Below are 23,438 nucleotides of genomic sequence, written 5' to 3'. Positions count from 1 at the left end.
TATGGAATGTCAGTCACTGGTCTATTTAGATTATCAAATCCTACCTGACTAGAATTTCACTTCTTAGAAAACTCAAACTCTAGCATTTATTGTAATTGTTACATACCTCTCCCCAAAGCAAAATAATGTAGACTCTTTTCTACATATGGCAAAGGCACAAATAACTATTACTTAATGACACAAAAGATGCTGAGCCTGAAGTATTTCCTAATGTATTTCTCCAGTGGTTAGTAAGAAACAAGAAAAATAACTATCCATATTAACCCAAGTGTAGAGAAAACAAAGATTTTAATTAGTGAGAGTATCATATCACAGGCTCCACTACAGTAATTTGATAGAATGCAATTTATAGAATCAAATGAAAAGTAATCACGTTATAATAAAGACAGTAGAATAGGGCATGCAGAGAACTGAGGCAGTGTCATGCCCAATTGATGTCCCTGGGTAGCAAATCCATTAGTTTTGTGACTCCAGCTCATAAGAATGCATGCTAATGGGGCAATATTTGAGGACATTAATTACATCTGGCAATATTTGGATAGCTAATATTCTCACTTACATTGTTAAATAATAGGATTTATGTAACCAATTAATTTTTGGAGTTTTCATACAAGGTTAAAAGAATGTAATTTTGCTATTTATACATTTCCCTCAAATTACTGTATTTTCCTTTTACAAAAGAACCATTTCAGTGTTAATATGCCTGATTTTAAAATCCTTGATTCAGTGATAAATATGTAAATGTCTCCTTGTCTAGAATTACTCAAGTGAATAAAAAATTCTACATGTAAGTTTGAATAATGATATCCTATATATATTCATTTGCTTTTCCCAAAAGTGATACATAGTGTGTAAGTCTATAAAATATACATGTATATATATACATATATTGTACAATATTGTACAAACAAGAAAGTGAAATAATACTGTCTTTAAACTATTGCAATTTTAAAATTGAAGTGTTTTTATAGAGTGAAATTTAGTATAATTAAAGAGAAACAGAGTGTTTGTAACACTAGAGAGTGTTGTTTTCTGTTAACTACACAGGATCACAGAACCTCAGAGTCTTCAATGATTATTCATGCAGGCTCTGAATAAACATTTGAATTCAGGTGTAAACAACTCCTAGGATAGAAAAATAAATTCAAATAAACATTTGAATTCAGGTGTAACCAACTCCTAGGATAGAAAAATAAACCATTCTTTTGGGTGAAACCCCTTCTTGATCTTGGTCACACTTTTTTTTTTTTTTTTTTTTTGAGAGACAAGGTCTCACTGTGTTGCCCAGGCAGGAGCATGGTGGTATGATCACAGCACACGGCAACCTCTGCCTCCCGGGCTCAAGCAATTCTCCCACCTCCCAAGTAGCAGGGACTACAGGCCACCACGCCTAGCTAACTTTTTGTATTTTATGTAGAGATGGGGTTTCACCAAGTTGCCTAGGCTGGTCTCAAACTCCTGAGTTCAAGTGATTCATCTGTCTCAACCTCCCAAAGTGCTGGGATTACAGGCATGAGCCACCACACCTGGCCAGTCACACTCTTTAACACATTCTATTATATTTACATAACTCCTAAATAGCATCATCCAGGATTCAAGAAAATGTTAAGGAATAAATTAGTACAAAGAAAAGTCATATTTAAAATGTAATAATGATTCTTTTAAAAACTGCATAACATTTATATGTTTATATATTTATATGTTTTTATATATGTATATGTTTTATATAAGTTTATATGCTTATTTTTCAAGTGTAGGTCCTAATTATTTGATCTGCAACTGTACTTACAGAGTTGGATACTTAGATATATTTGTCCCTCTTAAGCGTTCTCCCATTTGATTTGGACAATCGTTCCAATTTGTCAGGGCTATTTTGGATCTCGAGTTTGTCATTCAGTGTTAACTGGCCCAGGGATAAATTATTTGTAATTTTGAGAAGCATGTTATCTATGAATTCTTTTATATCCAAGATAATAATGCTGATTAGAATAAGGTGATACTCTGATGAAATTGGAAAAAAAATAATTTGCCATTGAAATTACTCATCACCGAAGACATTTGTGAATTTTACTTTGTCACCTTCCCCTCATTTATTCTATTAACCCTAAGATATACTTTAAATATAACAATATGTAAGATTTCTCTCATGAACAATGTTAGAATGTTTCCCTCTATTGCTCTGGATTAGAGGAATATATGGGTGGAAAGTGTTTAAGTAAAATATTTTTATTGTGGTCTCTCTAAACACTGGACAGGTTCAATAGCTTCTATTCACGTGCCTGAGTATAAATCATTATTGTCATATTAGGATATCCAGAGATTGGACTTAGAAGAAGACAAGCCTAGTTTGTAATGACTCAGGTCTCTTAAAATTCTCACTTAAAAGGTATTAAAATAGGTATTTCTAACGCTATTCTATGATGTTTTAAAAGCACTCTCCTTGTAATTTTTTTTTTACTCAAACCCATAAATACTCCAATTGCAATGAACTAAATGTTTGTGCTCCCTCACAAATTCATATGTTGAAATTCTAACCTCCAATGTGATGATATCAGGAGGTAGAGCTTTTAGGAGATAATTAGATCATGGAGGTGAAACTCTCATGAATAGGATTAGTACACTTATAAAAGAGACCCAAAAAGTTCTCTACTCCTCTTCTTCCCATGTAAGGATATAAGAAGATGGTAGTCTGCAACCTGAAAGAGGGCCCTCATCAGAACTCAACCATGGGGACACCCTGACCTCTTATTCTTAACCTCTAAAAATGTGAGAACTACAGTTCTGTTGTTTATAAGCCATTCAGCCTATGGTACTTTGTTATAGCAGCTAGAACAGACTGAGATATCCAATAAGGATATTTCCCAAGAGGCATAATTATATAGGCATGTTTTGATTTGTACTATAAATACAATTTTTAAAAATCGGACAGTACTAAATTGGTCAATATTAAAACATAATATAAAAACATGCTTTTAAAAATAAGTATGTTTTGAGATCCTTTTTCTAATTAAAATTATTCTTTAATATGTAAGAAGATATACTAAATAAAATAGGACTGTGAAAAAGGCATAAAATCGAAATGTATAATATTCTGGAACTTATGTCGAGAGTAAATGTGTTTTTTAAAAAATAAGATATAACTATGATTTAACATTTGCATTGAAAAAAACTGTAGTTTTGAGCCAAAGGAAAGGAATTACAAAGCTGAATTTTGTATACTTTATGGAAATATTACTACAAAAGTGATACAGATTTAATGTATACATTTATCACATAAGAGTTCAAATAAATGTGGAGAAAGATATAGAAATGGGTATTAATAGAAGTTGAAATGTCTCATTTCTTTTTTTTTTTTTTTGAGACGGATTTTCTCTCTGTCGCCCAGGCTGGAGTGCAGTGGCATGATCTCGGCTCACTGCAACCTCCACCTCCCGGGTTCAAGCAGTTCTCTGCCTCAGCCTCCTGAGTAGCTGGGATTTCAGGCGCCCACCACTAGGCCCGGCTAATTTTTTGTATTTTTAGTAGAGATGGGGTTTCACCATCTTGGCCAGGCTGATCTTGAACTCCTGACCTCGTGATCCACCCGCCTCAGCCTCCCAAAGTGCTGGGATTACAGGCATGAGCCACCGCGCCCAGCCAAAATGTCTTATTTCTAACATTAAACACTTAAAGTTATTTCATGGAGGAAAATCAGATGTTCCATAATATACTGTTTGGTGCCATAATGGAGGGGATACTTGCGTAAGCTGGAATAGTATTTTTTTCAGCTCCTTTAAAGATACCCTATCTCTACTAAAAATTCAAAATTAGCTGGATGTGGTGGCACATGCCTATAATCCTAGCTACTTGGGAGACTGAGGCAGGAGAATCACTTGAATCCGGGAGGCAGAGTTTGCAGTGAGTTGAGATCATGCCATTACACTCTAGCCTGGGCAACAAAAGCGAAACTTTGTCTCAACAAACAAAAAACAAACAAACAAAAACCCACCACCACAACAAAAAAAGCATCTATTCCAAGTGTGGTGAAAAAAAAAAAAAACAAGTAATGCTTAATGAGTAATCAGTGTTTCTGCCTTTTGATTGATAACATAGGCTAATATCCACTAAGAGTCTCACAGTACATTATCATTACATATACTATGTAATACTGATAGTTAATTTTGGCCACCAATAGAGTGGTTGGTGAAGAAATAATTTTCTCTCTCCATATTTGTCATAGGTGGAATTTAGGCAGCATTACCGATGATCCTAACATGTCCATTGTATAGTCTATGCCATTAGTCAGCTGGTGAGTGTGAAGAATATATCCAGTTAAAGAAACTATTGACGTAAGAGCTAACAAATGTGTATATTCCTCAGTACAAGGAAATTCAGCATTTAATATGAGAGAACAGGCTGTGTTCATGATGGAGCTGACAAATTTGGAAAATAATACAAGGTAACAAACAAGATTGTGGAGAAATAAAAGCATAAAGTTCTATTGCAAGTTATGTTTGAGAAGTCTATAAATGATCCAAGTTGAGATAATGGAGATAGCCAGCAGGCCATTATAAAGATCAGAGGTAAGAAAAAGGAGAAGCATTTTATATTACTCTGTTTTTTAGAATATAAACAGCCTGTGGGTGGTGGGTTGTCTTTTTTCCAATTTAGTACCATTTATCACACAACGCAGGGGAAAGCACTTAATGAGTATTATTTTAATTAGAATTGAATTAGACTCAAGGTGCTCATATTTCAAATCTTAAGATAAAAAAAAGCTCGCCATAAAAATGAATTGTGCTTCTGGAGCCATTTGTCATTCATTTATTATATGGGAGGAAATGCATAGGAAATTAGCCATACATACTCATTTTGCATTCATCATAAAGAAATATCAAAATGTCAAACTCAATAGCAAACAAAGCTCCTTGGGAAGTTTCGTATCAGCTCAGGAAGAGGTGAAAATTGGCATGATGAGATCCCAGGATCCTCTCATAGTCTCTCTCTCTCTCTCTCTCTCTCTCTGTATAGAGAGAGAGAGAGAGAGAGAGAGAGAGATAGATAGATAGATATAGATTTGAGTATTTTAATGTGTTATTTCTTCTAAAATGGCTCTCAAACTTTAGTGCTAAAAATAACAAAGGAGTTTGTTAAAATTCAGAATCCTTGGAGCTTCCCTCTAACATTCAGGTTTAGTAGATCAGGTGTGGGGCTCCAGAATATGAAAGTAGGTGCTGTGGTTTGGATATGGCCCGTTTATCCCCACCAAATCTCATGTTGAAATTTGATCCCCAGTGTGGGGATGGTGGGAGGTGGGACCTAGTGGGAGATGTTTGGGTCATGGTGGCAAATTCCTCATGAATTTCTTGGTGCTATTTCTCAGGTAGTGAAAGGCTTCTCCCTTCTCAGGAGACTGCATTAGCTCTTGTGGGAATACATTAGTTCCCTTGAAAGTGAGTTGTTATAAAGCCTCAGGTTTTCCCTCTTTTCCTTTGCCCACTTCCCCTTTGACCTTCTCTGACATGTTTTGATGCCACACAAAAGTCCTCACTAGAAGCTGAGCAGATGCTGGCGCCATGCTTCTTGTTCAGACCGCAGAACTGTCAGCTAAATAAACCTCTTTTTAAAACAAATTACCCAGCCTTAGATATTTCTTTAAAGCAACACAAAATGGAGTAAGACAGTAGGCAAGCTCATCAGCTGTTTTTAATGCAGATGGAAACCATACTTGGAGAATCAGTACTCTTAGTGGTCTGTGCTAATTGGCCTCCAAAGAGTTTTGCTCCTCCTTGTGCAGTGTAGGGTTTTTCTAGGAATTGGTAGCCAAGGTCAAAACTACATTTTTCAGTCATTTTGCACCAATACCTACATGAACCCATATAACTACTTCTCAGTTTTGACTACTTTTCTTATTTTGTTGGCAAAATAAGACTGAACTCACTTTGTTTAATTTCTGTGGCAAAGATTTTATGAAATGAGAGATGATGAAGATGATGGAGTCACAAGACAGAAGTGGCATCAGTTCCCATAAGCCAAACATTTGCCAGGGGAAAGTGAGTTTTCTACCAATCAGGAAAGCCTGTTTAGGACTTTCATGAATGAGAAATAAACTTTTAAAAGCTTAGCCATTATCCATTTTGGAATTTTAAAAATAGTAGTAAAATAATATTACCCTAAATAACACATTCATTTTTCAGAAACTAAAAGAGAATTATTTAAACAAAGATGGTTAGGTTTTTATGGTCTTGCTCTGTTAAATAGGTAGAACAATACTTTAAATTAAAACCTGTGAAATACTAATAATTATGGGTTTCAGAAGAAACTTACCAATGGGAACATATCTGGTTGAGTTTCAATGCTAGTAATTTTAATGAAGGCATATTGGATTGTATGAAATATCCACCTTAACATTTTATTTACAGGCCTAACAATTTTTAATCTCTGTATATTAATAATAATTTATAGAATGGTCTGTCATTGTAAGTGATCCTTTATGAAGTCATGAACTGAGAAGAATTAATAGCCTAAAAGTAAACTTTAATTTCTCAAAGTTAAAACAAAAACAAAAACAGAATGAGGCTAAATTGTGGCAAAAAGCTATTATAGCAAAATTTTACCTACACCTTGGTGTTCCATGAGTTACAATGGAAACTATCTTTTCTAAAATCCTGTTTAGTTTCCTAAATCTGTTAGTTGTTTCTATAAGCCAAGGCATCCTAAAATTGGTATAGTTGACTATTTGCAAAGTACTTTGCTAATTTGAATATCTTTCCTTTCCTCAAATTTATGAAGCATTTCACGATGCAGTAATAACAAACAAGAGACCATAGATTTCCACATACACATATCATGGACTATTGGATCTAATATCATTTATAATATTATTGGATTCTACAGGAGCTATTATTACTCCCTTTTGTCAGAAAAGTGTTGAATTTTCCCAAGCAGAAATAAGTCTTGTAGCTCTTCATTTGCATTTCAGAAGCCACATTTCCAGGCATTTACTCTTTGTATGTAAACAGATGGATTTTAAATATTAAAAACCCATTTGGTATGACTGAAAACTTAACCGCCTACATTCTCCCATTACAGAATCCTTGGGTGTGAAATTGAAAAGTAAATTATACTATGTTCATTCTGAATCGAGTTCATCTAGAGCTTTGTCTTTGTTAAATTGAGGGGGAGGTTTATTTATGGACAAAGATTACAAAAGGAACTGCTGGAAGGCTGGATGCTGATCCCAAACTATGAAGTGGTAACTGCAGTTGATTTCCAAAGGTGTGGTTTGGGTATATCTGAGATGGCAATTTTTTTTTCAAATGCTTAATGAATATACCACAGACAAGTAAATTGTAATAAGACAGAAAAAATAAAAGTGGGATTCACTTTCCTGAGGTTCCCCCAGTTTGCATGTCCATCAACACCCCACCTACTAATGTTGCTCCCTGTTGCATTCCACCAAAAGTTTGTCCAAAAGCTTTAGATTGAAAGTCAGCCAATATTAATGCTCTATCTCCTTATTAAAAAGCAACACATAGACAACTGGATTATAATATTTTCCCCATAAAGCAAATGATATTTTGGAAAACAGAGGAGAGTGACTTGAGGTGAAGAATAAGCAGCAGGAGTTGAGGCAGGTTTTGAATAAAATATCTGTTTTGTGCAAAGATGCATTAACAAGTAATAGTAAAGACAAGTACCATGGGCCTCTGAGTCCCCTTCCTCTACTGCTATTTGTCTTAGCAGGGCAGATTTGATTGCTCTATTAACTGTAGACATTTCATCTAGAGTTACAAAGAGTAAAAAATTGGTCCATTATGCTCATTCTCAGAAGTAGTAAATTTTCCAAAAAAGACAGTACAACTACAGAGAGAGAGAGAGAGAGAGAGAGAGAGAGAGCCTGCATGCACTAACACACAGAGTCATTCAGAGTTAATAAAACAGAGCAGGAAACATAATGTTGTACTATGCCATTCATTTAAAGTGACTGAAAAATATTTAGAAAAATAGCAGGGAGATGTAGGAAAATATTCTGTGTTGAACACAATAAGAATCAAAAGTGGCATGTGTTTAATTTTTAAGGCTGCAGAATTTAGACTTGAGAGTAAACAGCTACATTTCCAGTGAGATCCACCATTGTTCCTTTTGGGAGGTAAAAGCACAGACTATGATGTTAGATCAATTGGTGGCTAGCTCAGTTACTTAACTTCTCAGAGCCTCATCATCTTAGTCTTAATGCTTGCCTTCTTCTTACAGGTGTGGTAAGGTATCCAAGAGGTAATAGGAATTAAACTGAGATCCAATACTTCTTTCCCTAGGAAATGACTATAAATCAATAAAAGATTCTCAAGTTCAAAAAGAAATTTTAAACTAGAAGCTCCAAGTTTTTCAGTTTTTAAGTGTTGGTAAAATTCACATATACATGTAAGTGAAAACATGTTTTTCTAAATTATACTTAACTAATTTCTGGGATTAATCACTCAAATAGTGCTGGCTTGTCTAGCCTTGATGATTAAGAAATGAGTCATTTTCTTTTCAGGTTAGTAGGGCTTTATTATTATACATTATATCCCTAAATACAAAGCAAACACAAGGTGTTTCTCCTGTTTTCCCACTATGGAACTGACGTTCCATACCTATTTTTCTTAAAATTGGCCATATAAAATGTTTAACTTTTACAAATTAGATACAATAGCCAAATGTCTAGATGTAATATTTAATTGACTAACGTAGTTAATTAATTCATGCACATAAAATATTTTATTTGCTTAGAAACAATTATTTTCCCCATCTAAATCCCAATGAACATTTTTAAACCATTTTTCTCCACATATACCTTCTGTACCATTGCCTTCATTATGGTTAGAGCTATTTCTAGAGTGATCCAGTGGTTTTCCAGAGCTGTGGATCTGTTTCAGTTGCTTGAGATGCTCACATGATATTGATGTGTGATTGTATAACTGGAAACTGTATGCCCATATATTTGGACTGCAGTCTTTTAAAATGTATTCTGTAGCATTTATTTGTGGTTAGAACCACTTACCATGTTGCTTTCTAAAGTGACCTCTGAGAAGATCATTTACAAAGATGTCCAAAACCAAGATGTTCTTAGTTTTTAGTGAGTATTAAATAGCCACTTTTAGGCATCTATCTCTATCCACGATTGGGAGAATTTTTTTTTTTTTTTTTTGAGACAGGGTCCCCGGGCTCAGGTGATTCCCCCACCTTAGACTCCCAAGTAGCTGGGGCAACAGGTACACGCCACCACGCTCAGCTAAGTTTTGTATTTGTTGCTGAGACAGGGTTTCATCATGTTGGCCAAGCGGGTCTCGAAATTCTGGCCTCAAGTGATCTGCTCGTTCGGCCTCTTAAAGTGCTGGGATTATAGGCATAAGCCACTACGCCTTGTCTGGGAGATCTTTTTTAATGTGTCTTCTGACACATGATATTTTGTTTTTTAAAATAAAATAATTGTAAAAGTATGCTACAATTTAAGACCCATGGTGAAAACTAAAATACACATAAACTTCCTTTTTCAGGGGGAAGTGGACAAATGTTTTACATTTGGATCTATAGCGTGCTGGGAAGATTTAAAACCTTCTTCTTTTTCCCATAAGCATTCTCATTATGCTACGTTGTTTTATTTGCTAGTCTACTAATATCAACCATATCTTTAGTTCATTAGTTGGTCTGTTACTCACTTAAGCAGTCAGCGAATATTTTTCGAGGGCCTACTATGTGCAAAATGAAATGAAAAAGGCTCAAGTAGTTTACGATCTGCAGGAAAATAGAAAATTGGATAATTGTAATTTTAAAAGATAAATGCCATGGCCAGCCTTGGGCTTGGGGTGTTTGGGAGTAAAGCACAGCTCATGTGTGAATATGTGTGTACATGCACACACACACAGACACACACTTCTGCACATGCACTTGCGTCACCCAGACACACACACTAGTCTAGTGGTGAGGGTGGTGATGGTTCACAAAAAGCTTCTGGGAGGAGGCATTGCTAGAGCTGATCCTGGAAGGATGTATAAGAATCTGTGAGCTGCAGAAAAGCAGGCGTGGAAGGCATAGAGGGGAATCACAGGCTACTTAGGAAATGCAAGCAATGCTTTTATGTTTGAGTGAACGGTGCATATTGAGTGGTGATGAGAGATTACATTGGAAAGGTTGGTGGGAGACACACTGTGGAAAGCCCTGCTTACAAATCCAAGGAGTTCTGATTTTATTCTAAAGGGAAGACAAGCCATCACAATATGTGATATGACAAGGGGTGACATGATCGGATTCATGTTGAACAAAGATCCCTCCAGCAACATTGCAAAGCAAGGATAGGACAAAATGAAACTGGAGATAGGCAGATTATCTAATGGGTGGCGAATAATGTGGCTTTCAGTAATAGCAATCAAATCCATTTTGCTATTCTTTGTAGACATGCCAAAGCAATAGTCTTTTAGACTTCATTTTCTATGTATTTTCTGTACATATCAGCACAAGGTCTAGAAGTCTATGGTTTCCTTCATATCTGTTAGTGTTCTTTCTAACCAGAACAGGCGAACAGGGGATCATACATTTTTTCTACACAATTTTCTTAGAACCCCAATATTTTCACATGCACACGCACATAGGCATTCTTCACATTCATTTCCTTAACCTCTAAACCTCTGGATATTACAATAATTTTATGCTTGTAAGCAATAACCTTGTTAGTGTATCAAAATCAATACATCTCTTTGCTGTACCTTACACTGTAAAAAGACTTCATTAATTTTTACACAAGTTGCTGTGAAGTCTGTTTTCCAAATTAGAAGGTCAAGTTTGGCACAAGGAATCAGGAGACGTTTTTAGGCCAACACTTGCTCTACTCCCCAAAGTGGAAGCCTATTTACACAATAGGAGGACAAATTAGCTTTCATGTTCAAGTACTGTCTGTTATTAGAATCATAAATCATAAACATTCTGCAGAACAGCAAATACTATAAATACTTTTTCAAAACAATCATTAAAACTTAATAATGCATTCTTCTTGTCTAAGCCAAGAATTTAGAATGAATAAGAAAGTCTGAAGATGGTCTTGTGCTAATCTCACTGGTTTATTCACCATTCCCTGCATCCAGATGTAGTCCTCCACAGCCTACATTTTGTCCATGTCTCACTCTCCATCGCCCTGGATATTTTCTTAGCAATTCTGAGAAGTATGCTGTAATGATTTCATCTTGAAATGTCCTTTTTTTTCTGAATTCCAAGAGCAACTACTTGGTATATATTTCATTGGCAATAAATCATAAATTGTCTTGGACACCTTTTCTATTTTAGTCTTGAATTGTTGCAATCCAGAATTAATAGCAACAATCATCCCTTCTGTAGGTTTTCCAGCTTACAACTGTTTCAGGTAAACTATGATCCTAAAAATATCCTGTGACACAAAAAAGGAGAAGGTATTCTCTTTCCTTTGTAGATAAGAAAATTAGCACTTATTTATTAATTCCTTTAATATGTGACAAGGGATATAAAGAATAAGAAGACATATTTTCTCAAGGAGTTTAAAGTCTAGTTGGAAATTGCTGGGTCAAATAGTATTTCTGGTTCTAGATCCTTAGGGAATCGCCACACTGTCTTTCACAATGGTTGAACTAATTTAGACTCCCACCAACAGTGTAAAAGTGTTCCTGTTTCTCCATAGCCTCACCAGCATCTATTTTTCCTGACTTTTTAATAATCACCATTCTGACTGGAGTGAGATGGTATCTCATTGTGGTTTTGATTTGGATTTCTCTAATGATCTGTAATGATGAGCTTTTTTTTCATATCTTTGTTGGTCACATAAATTTCTTCTTTGGAAAAGTGTCTGTTCATATCCTTCACCCACTTTTTGATGGGGTTCTTTGTTTTTTTCTTGTAAATTTGTTTAAGTCCCTTGTAGATTCTGGATATTAGACCTTTTACCCAAAGGATTATAAATCACTCTAGTATAAAGACACATGCACATGTATGCTTATTGCAGCACTATTTACAATAGCAAAGACTTGGAACAAACTCAAATGCCCATCAATGATAGACTGGATAAAGAAAACGTGGCACATATACACCATGGAATACTACGCAGCCATAAAAAAGAATGGGATTATGTCCTTTGCAGGGACATGAATGAAGCTGTAAACCATCATTCTCAGCAAACTAATACAGGAACAGAAAACCAAACACCACATGTTCTCACTCATAAGAGGAGGTTGAACAATGAGAACACTTGGACACAGGGAGGGGAACATCACATACTGGGGTGTGTCAGGAGGTGGAGGGCAAGGGGATGGAGAGTGTTAGGACAAATACCTAATGCATGCGGGGCATAAAACCTAGATGACAAGTTGATAGGTGCAGCAAACCACCATGGCACATGTATACCTATGTAACAAATCTGCATGTTCTGCACATGTATCCTGAAACTTCAAGTAAAATTTAAAAAAAAGTCTAGTAGGAGAGACAGTGAAGACTTTAAGTTCTCAAAGGATATAAAACAGATAATACATTTATTTTAAAAAACCCCAAGATTTAACACATCCCCTCTCCGCCAGACTTCATTAGACTGGTTTTTTTTTATTTGTAGTTCATGAAATATTTCTGTATTGGTCAATTCAGCAGATGCTTTTAAGTACTTATCTTGCTGACTTTTTGGCAATACTAGAAACAGTGCATTTTATGTCATCACATTCTCTTGCGTAATTGCCTCCTTTTTAATTCAGTACTGCTCAGGCATTTAGTAGCATCTTTCTTCTTATCTAACCATTACATGTTGGTGTTCCTCAGAATTCACTCTACAGCCCTTTCATTTCACTCCACATACTCCACCTGGACAATGTTGTTCACTTTTATGACGTGATTCAAATCTCAATGAGAAGAATTCCCAAACCTCCATTCACAGCCGAAATATACCCTCTCACTACCATCACATATATCCAGCTACAGACTGTACCTGGATGTCCTCAATCTTAATTAGTTCAAAACTAAATTCATTCTTCCTCCCCCCAAATCTGTTTCACTATGATGTTCCTTACTTTAATAAAAACAGCTCCACAACCACCTACTATTTAAAACCTGAAACTTGGAAGTCTTCTACATAAGAAGCATGCCCATTTAATCACAACGTTTAATTTCTTGGTATTTCTTAAATCTATCTACCCCCTTCTCTTCAAATGTAGTCTCTATTCTCTTGTCCTTGAAGTCCTTAGTGTCTCTCATTGCCCATTCCAATCAATGTCACCTGACTTTATTAGCTCTCTGAGATCTAAGCCCTGCCAGCTCTCTAGCTATATCTCTATTTTTTGTTTTGTTTTTAAATAAATCTCTATGCTCTGGTCAAATAAATTTGTTTCTTAAACATTCTTTCTCCCACATGTAATTTTGCTCAGACCTTATCACTTCCTTGGAAATACGCTTTTCCACCTCTTTACTTGGCTAGCCCTCAAACATCATTCTGCTTCCTTTAGGAAGTCTTTTCTAATCCCCGAAACCAGCTGAAATGTCTTGGTTGTGCTTGCATAGAGCCTTCACATTTTATTGCACTCTCTATTTTTTTTTTTTGCAATTACTTATTTGTCCCTGTTCTTCATTGGCTTTGTCTGTATTTTATATCAGTGTTGCCCTGTTTTCTCCTATATCACAGTGCCTTACACAAATTAGATCTTCAAAAAATATTTAAATTAATACATGAATGGTTGAGTGAATGAATTTTGAACCAGAAGATTTTGAATCCTATACAGTTTACATTGCGTTCTACTGCCCAGCATCTGATTTTTTTTTTTTTTTTTTTTTTGAGACAGAGTCTTGCTCTGTCAGCCCGGGCTGGAGTGCAGTGGTGTGATCTTGGCTGCAACCTCCACCTCCTGGGTTCAAGTGTTTCTCCTGCCTCAGCCTCCTGAGAAGCTGGGATTACAGGCGTGTGCCAACCCCAGATAATTTTGGTATTTTTAGTAGAGACGGGGTTTCACCATGTTGGTCAGGCTAGTCTCGAACTCCTGACCTCGTGATCTGCCCGCCTCGACCTCCCAAAGTGCTGGGATTATAGGCGCGAGCCACCTCGCCCAGCTGCATCTGATATTTTTAGAGCTTACACTGCTCAGTACAGGAGTTAGCAGCGGTTAAAACATAAACTTTGGAAAGAGTTATGATTTCAAATTTACGCTTCCAAATTTGCTAGCTCTGTAACTTTAGATAAGATATTAAAATTTAAAATGGAATAATATTGTCTGCCTCATAGAGACCTGAAAATTATGTAAGATACTTTCTTAATTTTTGAATCATCAGTTTCTAGCACAAAGCCTGGTACACAAAAACTGCTCAATGTTTATTAAAAAATAAATACCTCTGTTAACAAAGGGAAATATACAGTATTACTAAGAATCAGCATGTTTATTATAAGAGGTGGAAATATTATAAGATACACTGGGGTTCTTTAATTTTGGTTCCACTTTAACTTGGGTACTTCTTGTACCCTGAAACCTAGTGAGTATTTTCTCACATGTTTTCTTTACAGGAAGTGTGAATGTGTGTGTGTGAGTGTGCTTGTGTGTGTGTGTATGTGTGTATTGGGGGCAGGGAGGTTTTGTTAGGAAGTCCTTATAGGAGAATTAATTTTATAGATTACAGGCCCAGTGATATGTTTTTCCCAGTGTAGAAGATGTTAAAAAATAAATAACTTCTCTATGGCATTGATGTAGTCCCTGTACTTTCTCAGTTTCAAGTGAAGGTCTAATTATTGGGATGACAAGATTTCTTAGAGAAAGGGATCAACAGAATCTATCAAACATAGATATCTGAAGGATGCAGACTTTTTAACGCATGTTCAGAATAAAAGTGAAAGAGGGTATTCAATCATAAACATAACCTTAATTATAGAGTCAGGAAGTAAAAACAAAGGAACTTGAATGGAGAACGTTGAGTGTGTGTGATTTCCCAATGAGTACTAGAATTCTCTGAGAGTGTTTTACAAAATTTAGTGATGCCTTTTTATCTTCATCGTCTGTAACAACAACACAAAGTAGTAGTAAATCTTTACATAATGCTTACCATGAAGCAGGCAATGTTTTTAGTGCATTATACATATTAACTCTTTTAATCTTTATAAAAGGGTCATGGAGTAATTACAGTCAGCTTTAATATCTTCAGGTTCCCCATCAGTAAATTTGACATCGTTGGTTGAATCCATCAATATGGAACCCATGGATACCAAGGATGGCCTGTGAGGGACTTGAAATTCACAGATTATGGTATCTGTGGGGATCCTAGAACCAATCCTCAGCAGATATCGAGGGATAGCCATACTATTATTGTTAACTCCATTTTACAGATGGAGAAACTAAGGCTCAGAAAGTTTAAATAACCTGCCCAAGGCCACATAGTTATTAAGTGAGCATAGCTACGATTTGAAAGCTAGTATTCAGGCTTCAGGGTCCGTGTCCTTAACCACAGTGGTATCTGCTCCTCCGTGGTCAAGCCCCTGATGCTTACCTTGTGTTGTCATCACAAGGCCCATCAAGGGCCACACACAGGCCTTTCTGTTCACTTCTGGGTCAAATTTTCTAAATCAAGAGCTCATGCTCTATTTGGCAGCCAGTTCTAAGAAAAATGTTACCAGACCATCAGACTCCCTCAACCTATGGATGTAGCTCAGCAGTGCTATGTGAGTACAGACATCCAAGAACAAAATGCTGATATGATCACAGGGAGGGAAGTCACAAAGAAGCCAAGAAAAAAAAGGCAAGTCTTCCCAGTTCCAGATCTATCCTGACCTGGTCTGAAGATCAAAGACTTTTACCTCCTTCAGAGGGCAAGCAACAGTTCCTTTATTTCTCCAGGCTACAGGAGAGGTGGGATTCCAAAGCTTATGTCTGCCTGTTGGGAACAATTTTCCTAGGTCATCTCTGAAGCCAACCAGAGAGCAGGCAGGAATGATGAGGCTCAGAGGACAGAGAGGTAATGCATGGAGAAAGGTGTGATACCAAGCCGAGGATAGAAAATCACTGGAGGGTGTATAAAAAGAACAGGAAAGACTTGGGTGATAGGTGGTTGGGTCCAGGAAGGAGATATGCAAATCTGAAAAGAGAAGCATATTGGGACAGAGGGAAAGAACAGAATAGGGGGATTGGGTAAATGTAGAAGAAAAGAAGAGCCGATGGATTGAGAAAGGCCTTCTGTGGACTCCTGGGGGCTGTCTACATAGGGAGTAACAAGGGCAGGCTGCTATGATGAACTGGAAGACTGGGCTTCAGAGAAAACACAGGTCAGATAACTTTTGGAGATGTGAAGAGGAGAGTTTATAAGGGAAGGTACTACCAAGGATTCAGGTTCACAGGAAGATGCCAAGATGACTCCGTGAAGGCAGAACGGACTTAGTACGCATGCACACGCTGGATGGGAAGGCCAACGTGAGAATGAAAAAGATGATTTTGCATAGTTGTGTTACATTTGCTTTATGGCATATATTTTTATCTTTACTTTATCCTGGCTTTATGATGAGAATCCAATGTCCATTTCTGTTATCTTGTTATGTTTTGTGTCTTTGCTAATCTTATCAAGTCCTTCTTTAGAAACGATGTTGTATATAAATTTTAGAAAACACCCAGCCGGGCACAGTGGCTCATGCCTGTAATCCCAGCACTTTGGGAGGCTGAGGTGGGTGGATCACCTGAGGTCAGGAGCTTGAGACCAGCCTGACCAACATGGAGAAACTCCATCTCTACTAAAAATACAAAAATTAGCCGGGTGTGGTGGCACATGCCTTAATCCCAGCTACTCGGGAGGCTTGAACCTGGGAGATGGAGGTTGTGGTGAGCCGAGATAGTGCCATTGCACTCCAGCCTGGGCAAAAAGAGCGAAACTCCATCTCAAAAACAAACAAACAAACAAAAAAATTAAAACAAAACAAAACAAAAATCCTATAGTTAAATAATGTATTTTTTTCTGTTTCTCCCCAGTGATAAGTCATAAAAGTCTTAAAATCAAAAGGCTAGTAGGTGCTGAATTATTCTGGGGGGCTACAAAGAAGGGGAAACATGAGGAGATTATGTCCTCTTCCATGAAAATTCGTAATGATAGAGAAGATGGTGTGGCACACTTACAGAACTAAAAACCAGATGCACACTTGACATCAGTGACAGAAAAGAAAAGAATATAAATTTTTCTGTGTTTTACTCTCTGGCTTGCATTCTGGGGAATTTCTTTGGTTGTACTGAGTTATGTCCAATCTGATATTTAGTTTTTACTTGGGTTTTTAATTTTCAATTTGTTGATTTTTTAAATAGCAGTTGTTTTGCTTCTTTTTGACATATATTTAGTCAATCTTGATAATTTACTATTACTTTATAGGGCTTTCAATTCCCAAGTATATTTCTTCAAACATATTATACATTTGCTTCATGTGCTGAATCTGATTATTCTAATGCTTATAGTCTTTGTGGGGCTGATTTGTACTTTTCTGTTTTCATTGATTTTCCTCATGTTGGCTTGTTTTCTGAGCAGGTTGAGTAATTTTATATTGTGAGATTAAGTTTCTTAGAAATATATGTCAGATTTATTTGAGGCATCTGTTTAAATAGCATTCATTTAATATATAATTATTCTAAGTAATTCTGCTAGGTTTTTGGGTGTCCTATCATCTTGAGGCCATTTTAATCTTAAATTTTTGACAGGATTTTTCAGGTCATATACGTCTACGAATTTGAGTTAGAAATTCTCAGAGGAAACTGTTCATTGTCTCTACTCCTCCCACAGCTGAAGTAAAGATATTAAAGTATACTTTTATGTGACTAGTAGCCTCCCTCTCTCCCTCCCTCCCTCCTTTCCTTCCTTCCCTCCTTCCTTCCTTCTTTCCTCATTTAGTCTCTAAAGTTGTTGCCAGTTGAAAGTCCTGAAATTGTATAGAAATTTCTCAAACTTTGAACCTTGCTATTTCTAGCTTTAGAAAATTGCTTCTGGCCTTTCTAGGACTATTTACAAACCAGGTTCTAAGTCAATTATTCCCAGTTAAGGGTACTATTTCCATTTTTGGAATCGTTTGAAATCACGTGGAGTCATTTTTGCTTGTTTAATAGCTAAGGAGTGTTGTTATTCCTTCGAGGAATATTGCTCTCTAGTCTTCTAGAGTCTAGCCGAGACCACCAAAATTGGTAAATGCCCTTGACACAAGCTCTGCCTCCAGAATGAGTCTTACTATGTGGAAGGCTTACTTTAGTATCTGCCATGAGACGCAGATAAAGACTTATATATAGTTTTACAGTATTTTAGGTATTCTATACCAACATACATTTTTCTGAAATGTCAGTTGGTCACATCACTAGAAATGCAGGGCAAAAATACTTGTTAGGTTGAAAAAATTTTGATTATATACCAAAGCTATATTATGTAAAATTACCTAGTGCAAAGTAAGCACTTGAAATGTGTTAGTTTCCTGTAAATGGGAAATATCAGCAAAAATTCTTGATAACAGTGGACAAACATAGAATTCTGTCTTCGCTGCATAGTACGTAATTTGATGATGTTAAAATATTCTGAACTGAAGAAAACTTATATTTCCTAATCAATGTCTCTGGGAAGATGCCAGTTGTTAGTTTTCACAAAATCGGATTGTCACCACTCAAGTCAGCTGATTATCTAAAGTTGGATGTAAATCAACTCAGCAGCAGCCTCCCTGATGAATATTAATGTGGGTCTGTGAACCATTCTCTCTTCTTCCAGGAGGTAACTTTATTCACCGTGTTTCAAAACCTCACTCCTCATGTCATTTGCTTTTGCTAAGAAAATAGGCTTATGCATATTTGAATTTCTTTGTCACTAATCTAATAACCACATCCATAGGGATAAACACACGGTCTCGTGAAATATATATACTGGCTAAGTGAGAATGTAAGAAGACTGGTTTACAATGGGATTTAACACATCTAGATAAAAATTTGATTCTTGAGGGATTTTGTGAAACCATGGAATGCCAGAGGAAAATGAACTATCAAATTGTTCAATAAATCAGCTCTTGTTCATAATAAATTAATAAATCACGTGGAAATATTTCTCATATAAACAACACCCAAGTGGCCACTGCTATTGCAAAAGTGCTGAGGGGATGAATTTAAGACAATTTCTGGAGACATTCCTCTTCTTTGGAAATATATTTTTTTCAGTTTTGTGTCTTTGCTAATCATATCAATTACCAGTAATTAACAAAGATCAAAGTAAATAAACATATCAGCATTTAACCATGTCATAAGCTGATTTTGAAGACAAAAAGCCTAAGCTGAAGAACATGTGCTCTCACATTATTTCATAGAAAGATTGCATGTCTAAATCAGTGTGGCAGATTTGAAATACAGTGTGGTGAAAAGACTCAATTATTGAAAGAGCTGATAATTTTGCAACAACATGGAAATACTTAAAGTCATCCTTAGCTTTTGTGAGAAATTGTTTTTTTAATGAAAGATAAAAATAAGCCATTCTATGACATCAGATAATAATTTACCACATATGATATTGAATAACGGTAGGAAATTTTTTACATGAGTACTGCTTATCTCAGTTTCAATATGAGTCTCTTCTGGAAAGATGTGTTCCAAGGGATATTACATGTGAGGGTACTTTGGAAATATAAAGCTCCATAAATCACAAGGCCTGGTGATTATCATCATTATCCCTAGTCTACTTTCTCACTTTCCCAGACTCAAAGAAAACAGTGTATTGCCTGTGATAGGCTCGGCTCACGTATCCATAGTTGTGATGATGGTGATTATTTTGGAGAGTTGTGGGGAGCAGTTTGTATATATTCATCTTGACTGTGACATTTTCTGACTGTCATATATCACTGGCCATCTGGGTGAAATCATGAATGAGAACAAAGTTGCTAAGTGCCTGTGCTTCTCATGGGGTCTTGTGAATTGAGTCGAGCAGAGAAAGCAGCAGTGCTTACCTCTGCTTGAGTCACACAGAAAGCAACTGGTGCCATCTAATGCAGGATCCTTGGGGGCCTGTGTAAACAGCCACCGGGAGAAACTGCCACGAGAGAACCAAGTTAACAGACCCAAACACAGTGCTCTGAGGTGGTATACAGTGGAAAATGAGAGGAAGGCATTAGCTATTACAAAACTGAACTATTCAAAGGCAAGGGACCTCTGGGGCCTTCTTACTTTAGAGAAAGCATTCATATATTATACAGTGATGTTATGTCGACCAATCTTCTGGAAATATAAATAAATTTGTATAAAACAGGGTGGTACTCTGGACACAGAGGGATAAAAATTCAAAGGGAACAAACTGATAAGTAATTTCATATAATTTGGATTTTGAGTCTTTGTCACTAGGCTTTCTGACTTATTAATGTATTCTCAGAAACCTTTTGAAAAAACTTTCTCATGGTGAAAGTCACCCACTCAACATTATTTTTACGGTGTCAGTAGTGCCATATTTGCTTGGGCAGGGATATGAAAATATTCATTAAACAATTCTTTAAGGTCACGTAGGAGAATGCATTTATCCAGATTGCCCAGCAGTATGAATGGGCTCTAGTGGAAACCAGGGAAGGAAGGCTCCCTATGACAGTGAGCTCTCTGGTTCTGTCCTTCTTTCCAGCCACTGACTAGAGGTGAAGACCATTTGGCAGGGCGAACTCCAGTGTCTGACAGTTTGTGACACAGAGTATTCCCTGGGTTTCTCAAGGTACGCTCTCAAATCCTAATCCTCACTCACATAAGTATCCCCATGGCAGATAACTTCTGACCTGCAAAACCCATATTGACAACCAACCACTGTCAGTCTCTACATAGAAATATTTTATTATGGTTGTTGTGTTGGTGGTCACCCTGAACTTGTCCTCAGAATCTATTGAGACAATAGTTTCCTTATTAGGCTTTTTCTTAGTGATAGTAGTTATAGTGGAACTAATTTACTAAATTCCTGATACACCACAAATGTATCAGGTGCTCTACACAGTGCTTTATGTATATATTATATTATTTCAATCCCCTCAACAGTTCTGCAAAGCAGGATAATTAATCACCTTTTACAGATAAGAAGGCTACAACTCAGAAGTTAGGTAACTGATTTGTAATCATGGAGCTTAACAAATGGCAAAAGATAGGATTCCATGTGGGCTTTCCTGACTGCAAGTTCTTTCCACTGTACTATTCATGATCATTCATGTTCAAACAACCCTTAGACCAAAGCTCTTTCCATCATTTATGAAATGTGTGGCTGGGTACATTATAGAAGCCTTTTGAGTCATTCTTTTGTCATTTATATTTAAGGATTTTTTATGATGAAGGATATCATAGCACATATACAATGTGCAGAGGATGGTACGGTAACCAGAAGCGGATTGTCCCAGTGTAGATGAATACCCAACACTGCCTCCCCCGGTTCCTGGTCCCTTCTTGCTCTGAGCACTTCATTCTGTAATGAGTGTGCCTCCTGGCCATTAGAATGGGCAGTGTCCAGATAATCCAACTGATACCACCTTTAACATAGTTAAAAATTTAGTGACCTACCATTTTTAGAAATAATTAGAGGCAGCTTTAAATAAAAGAAGTACTTAGAAAAGCAGAGATGGAAAATAAAGGACAAAGGCCTTGAGAAAGGGAAATAATGTGTGAATAATAAGTTATGATACAGGTATTGTGAGGACATCAAGTTGAACCTGAGCTTCCTGTCATGTCACTCCTTTAACATAAAGGATATGGATAATCTGACAAACTGAGTGAATGGAACCATTTGTTCTAACTATCTTAAACATTTAAAATAAACTAGAATAAAGAACATTTGTTCTAATGAAAAGCTTTGCTTTGAAAAGATTGCAGTGGGTTTGGATTATTTAGAGCCACTGTATACACCAGGTGAATTCAATGAATCATAGCTCTACATGTACCTTTGTGGTAGTAATTGATCAATCAAAAGTGTATTGTATTCAGGGAACTCTTTACCTAAAAGCATTATATGAAGAGTCTAACAGTTTTAGGATGATAGAAAATGTCCTGGAGGTCAACATAAATGGTACAGAATAAAACTTTGTAAAGGGTAAGCCAAAGCTAATGTATAAATCCTTGAGAAAGGAACACTCAGCAGGTAACATGAGAGTCCTTCGTAAACATCACTCTTCAGCCTTAGCAGTAACAACATAAAGAAAAGAGTTTATTCAACTTGTCAGGAGGTGGTAAAAGAAATAGCAATAAACTAATGCTAAGGAAAATGTTCTGTTGGAAAGTTTCCACATAAAACTAGAAAGATAAATAAAGCAACTTAGAATACCCATAGTTCGTCATGTATTACATCAGCAAGCAGTTAAACTACGTTTTAAACTGTGAAATAAAGGTGAGTAAAAGTATAATATTGGACAGCAGTAGAGAAATTTCTATAATAATGTCCTATTTTAGTTTTCATGTTCATTTAACTGATGTATTTTTGGCTTCTGAAATATTAATGGAGAGTTTAAGAGTTGCTAAACCATCAAGCCAAGAATTAATGGCACACCAGGAGATTATATCCCGCACCTGGCTCGGAGGGTACTATGCCCACGGAGCCTCGCTCATTGCTAGCACAGCAGTCTGAGATCAAACTGCAAGGCTGCAGCGAGGCTGGGGGAGGGGTGCCCGCCATTGCCCCGAGGCTTGAGTAAGTAAACAAAGCAGCCAGGAAGCTCGAACTGGGTGGAGCCCACAGCAGCTCAAGGAGGCCTGCCTGCCTCTGTAGACTCCACCTCTGGGGGCAGGGCATACCCAAACAAAAGGCAGCAGAACCCTGTGCAGACTTAAATGTCCCTGTCTGACAGCATTGAAGAGAGTAGTGGTTCTCCCAGCACGCAGCTGAAGATCTGAGAACAGACAGACTGCCTCCTCAAGTGGGCCCCTGACCCCTGAGTAGCCTAACTGGGAGGCACCACCCAGTAGGGACAGACTGACACGTCACATGGCCGGGTACTCCTCTGAGACAAAACTTCAAGAGGAACGATCAGGCAGCAACATTTGCTGTTCACCAATATCTACTGTTCTGCACCCTCCGCCGCTGATACCCAGGAAAACAGGGTCTGGAGTGGACCTCTAGCAAACTCCAACAGACCTGCAGCTGAGGATCCTGACTGTTAGAAGGAAAACTAACAAACAGAAAGGACATCCACACCAAAACCCCATCTGTACATCACCATCATCAAAGACCAAAGGTAGATAAAACCACAAAGATGGGGTAAAAACAGAGCAGAAAGACTGGAAACTCTAAAAATCAGAGCACCTCTCCTCCTCCAAAGGAACGCAGCTCCTCACCAGCAACGGAACAAAGCTTGATGGAGAATGACTTTGATGAGATGAGAGAAGAAGGCTTCAGACGATGAAACTACTCCAAGCTACAGGAGGAAGTTGAAACCCATGGCAAAGAAGTTAAAAACCTTGAAAAAAAAATTAGACAAATGACTAACTAGAATAACCAATGCAGAG

The sequence above is a fragment of the Pongo pygmaeus genome, chromosome 3, assembly GCF_028885625.2.
Source record: "Pongo pygmaeus isolate AG05252 chromosome 3, NHGRI_mPonPyg2-v2.0_pri, whole genome shotgun sequence".
NCBI lineage: Eukaryota > Metazoa > Chordata > Mammalia > Primates > Hominidae > Pongo > Pongo pygmaeus.
The sequence above is the reverse complement of the archived record's forward strand: the minus strand, read 5'-3'. Positions refer to the sequence as shown.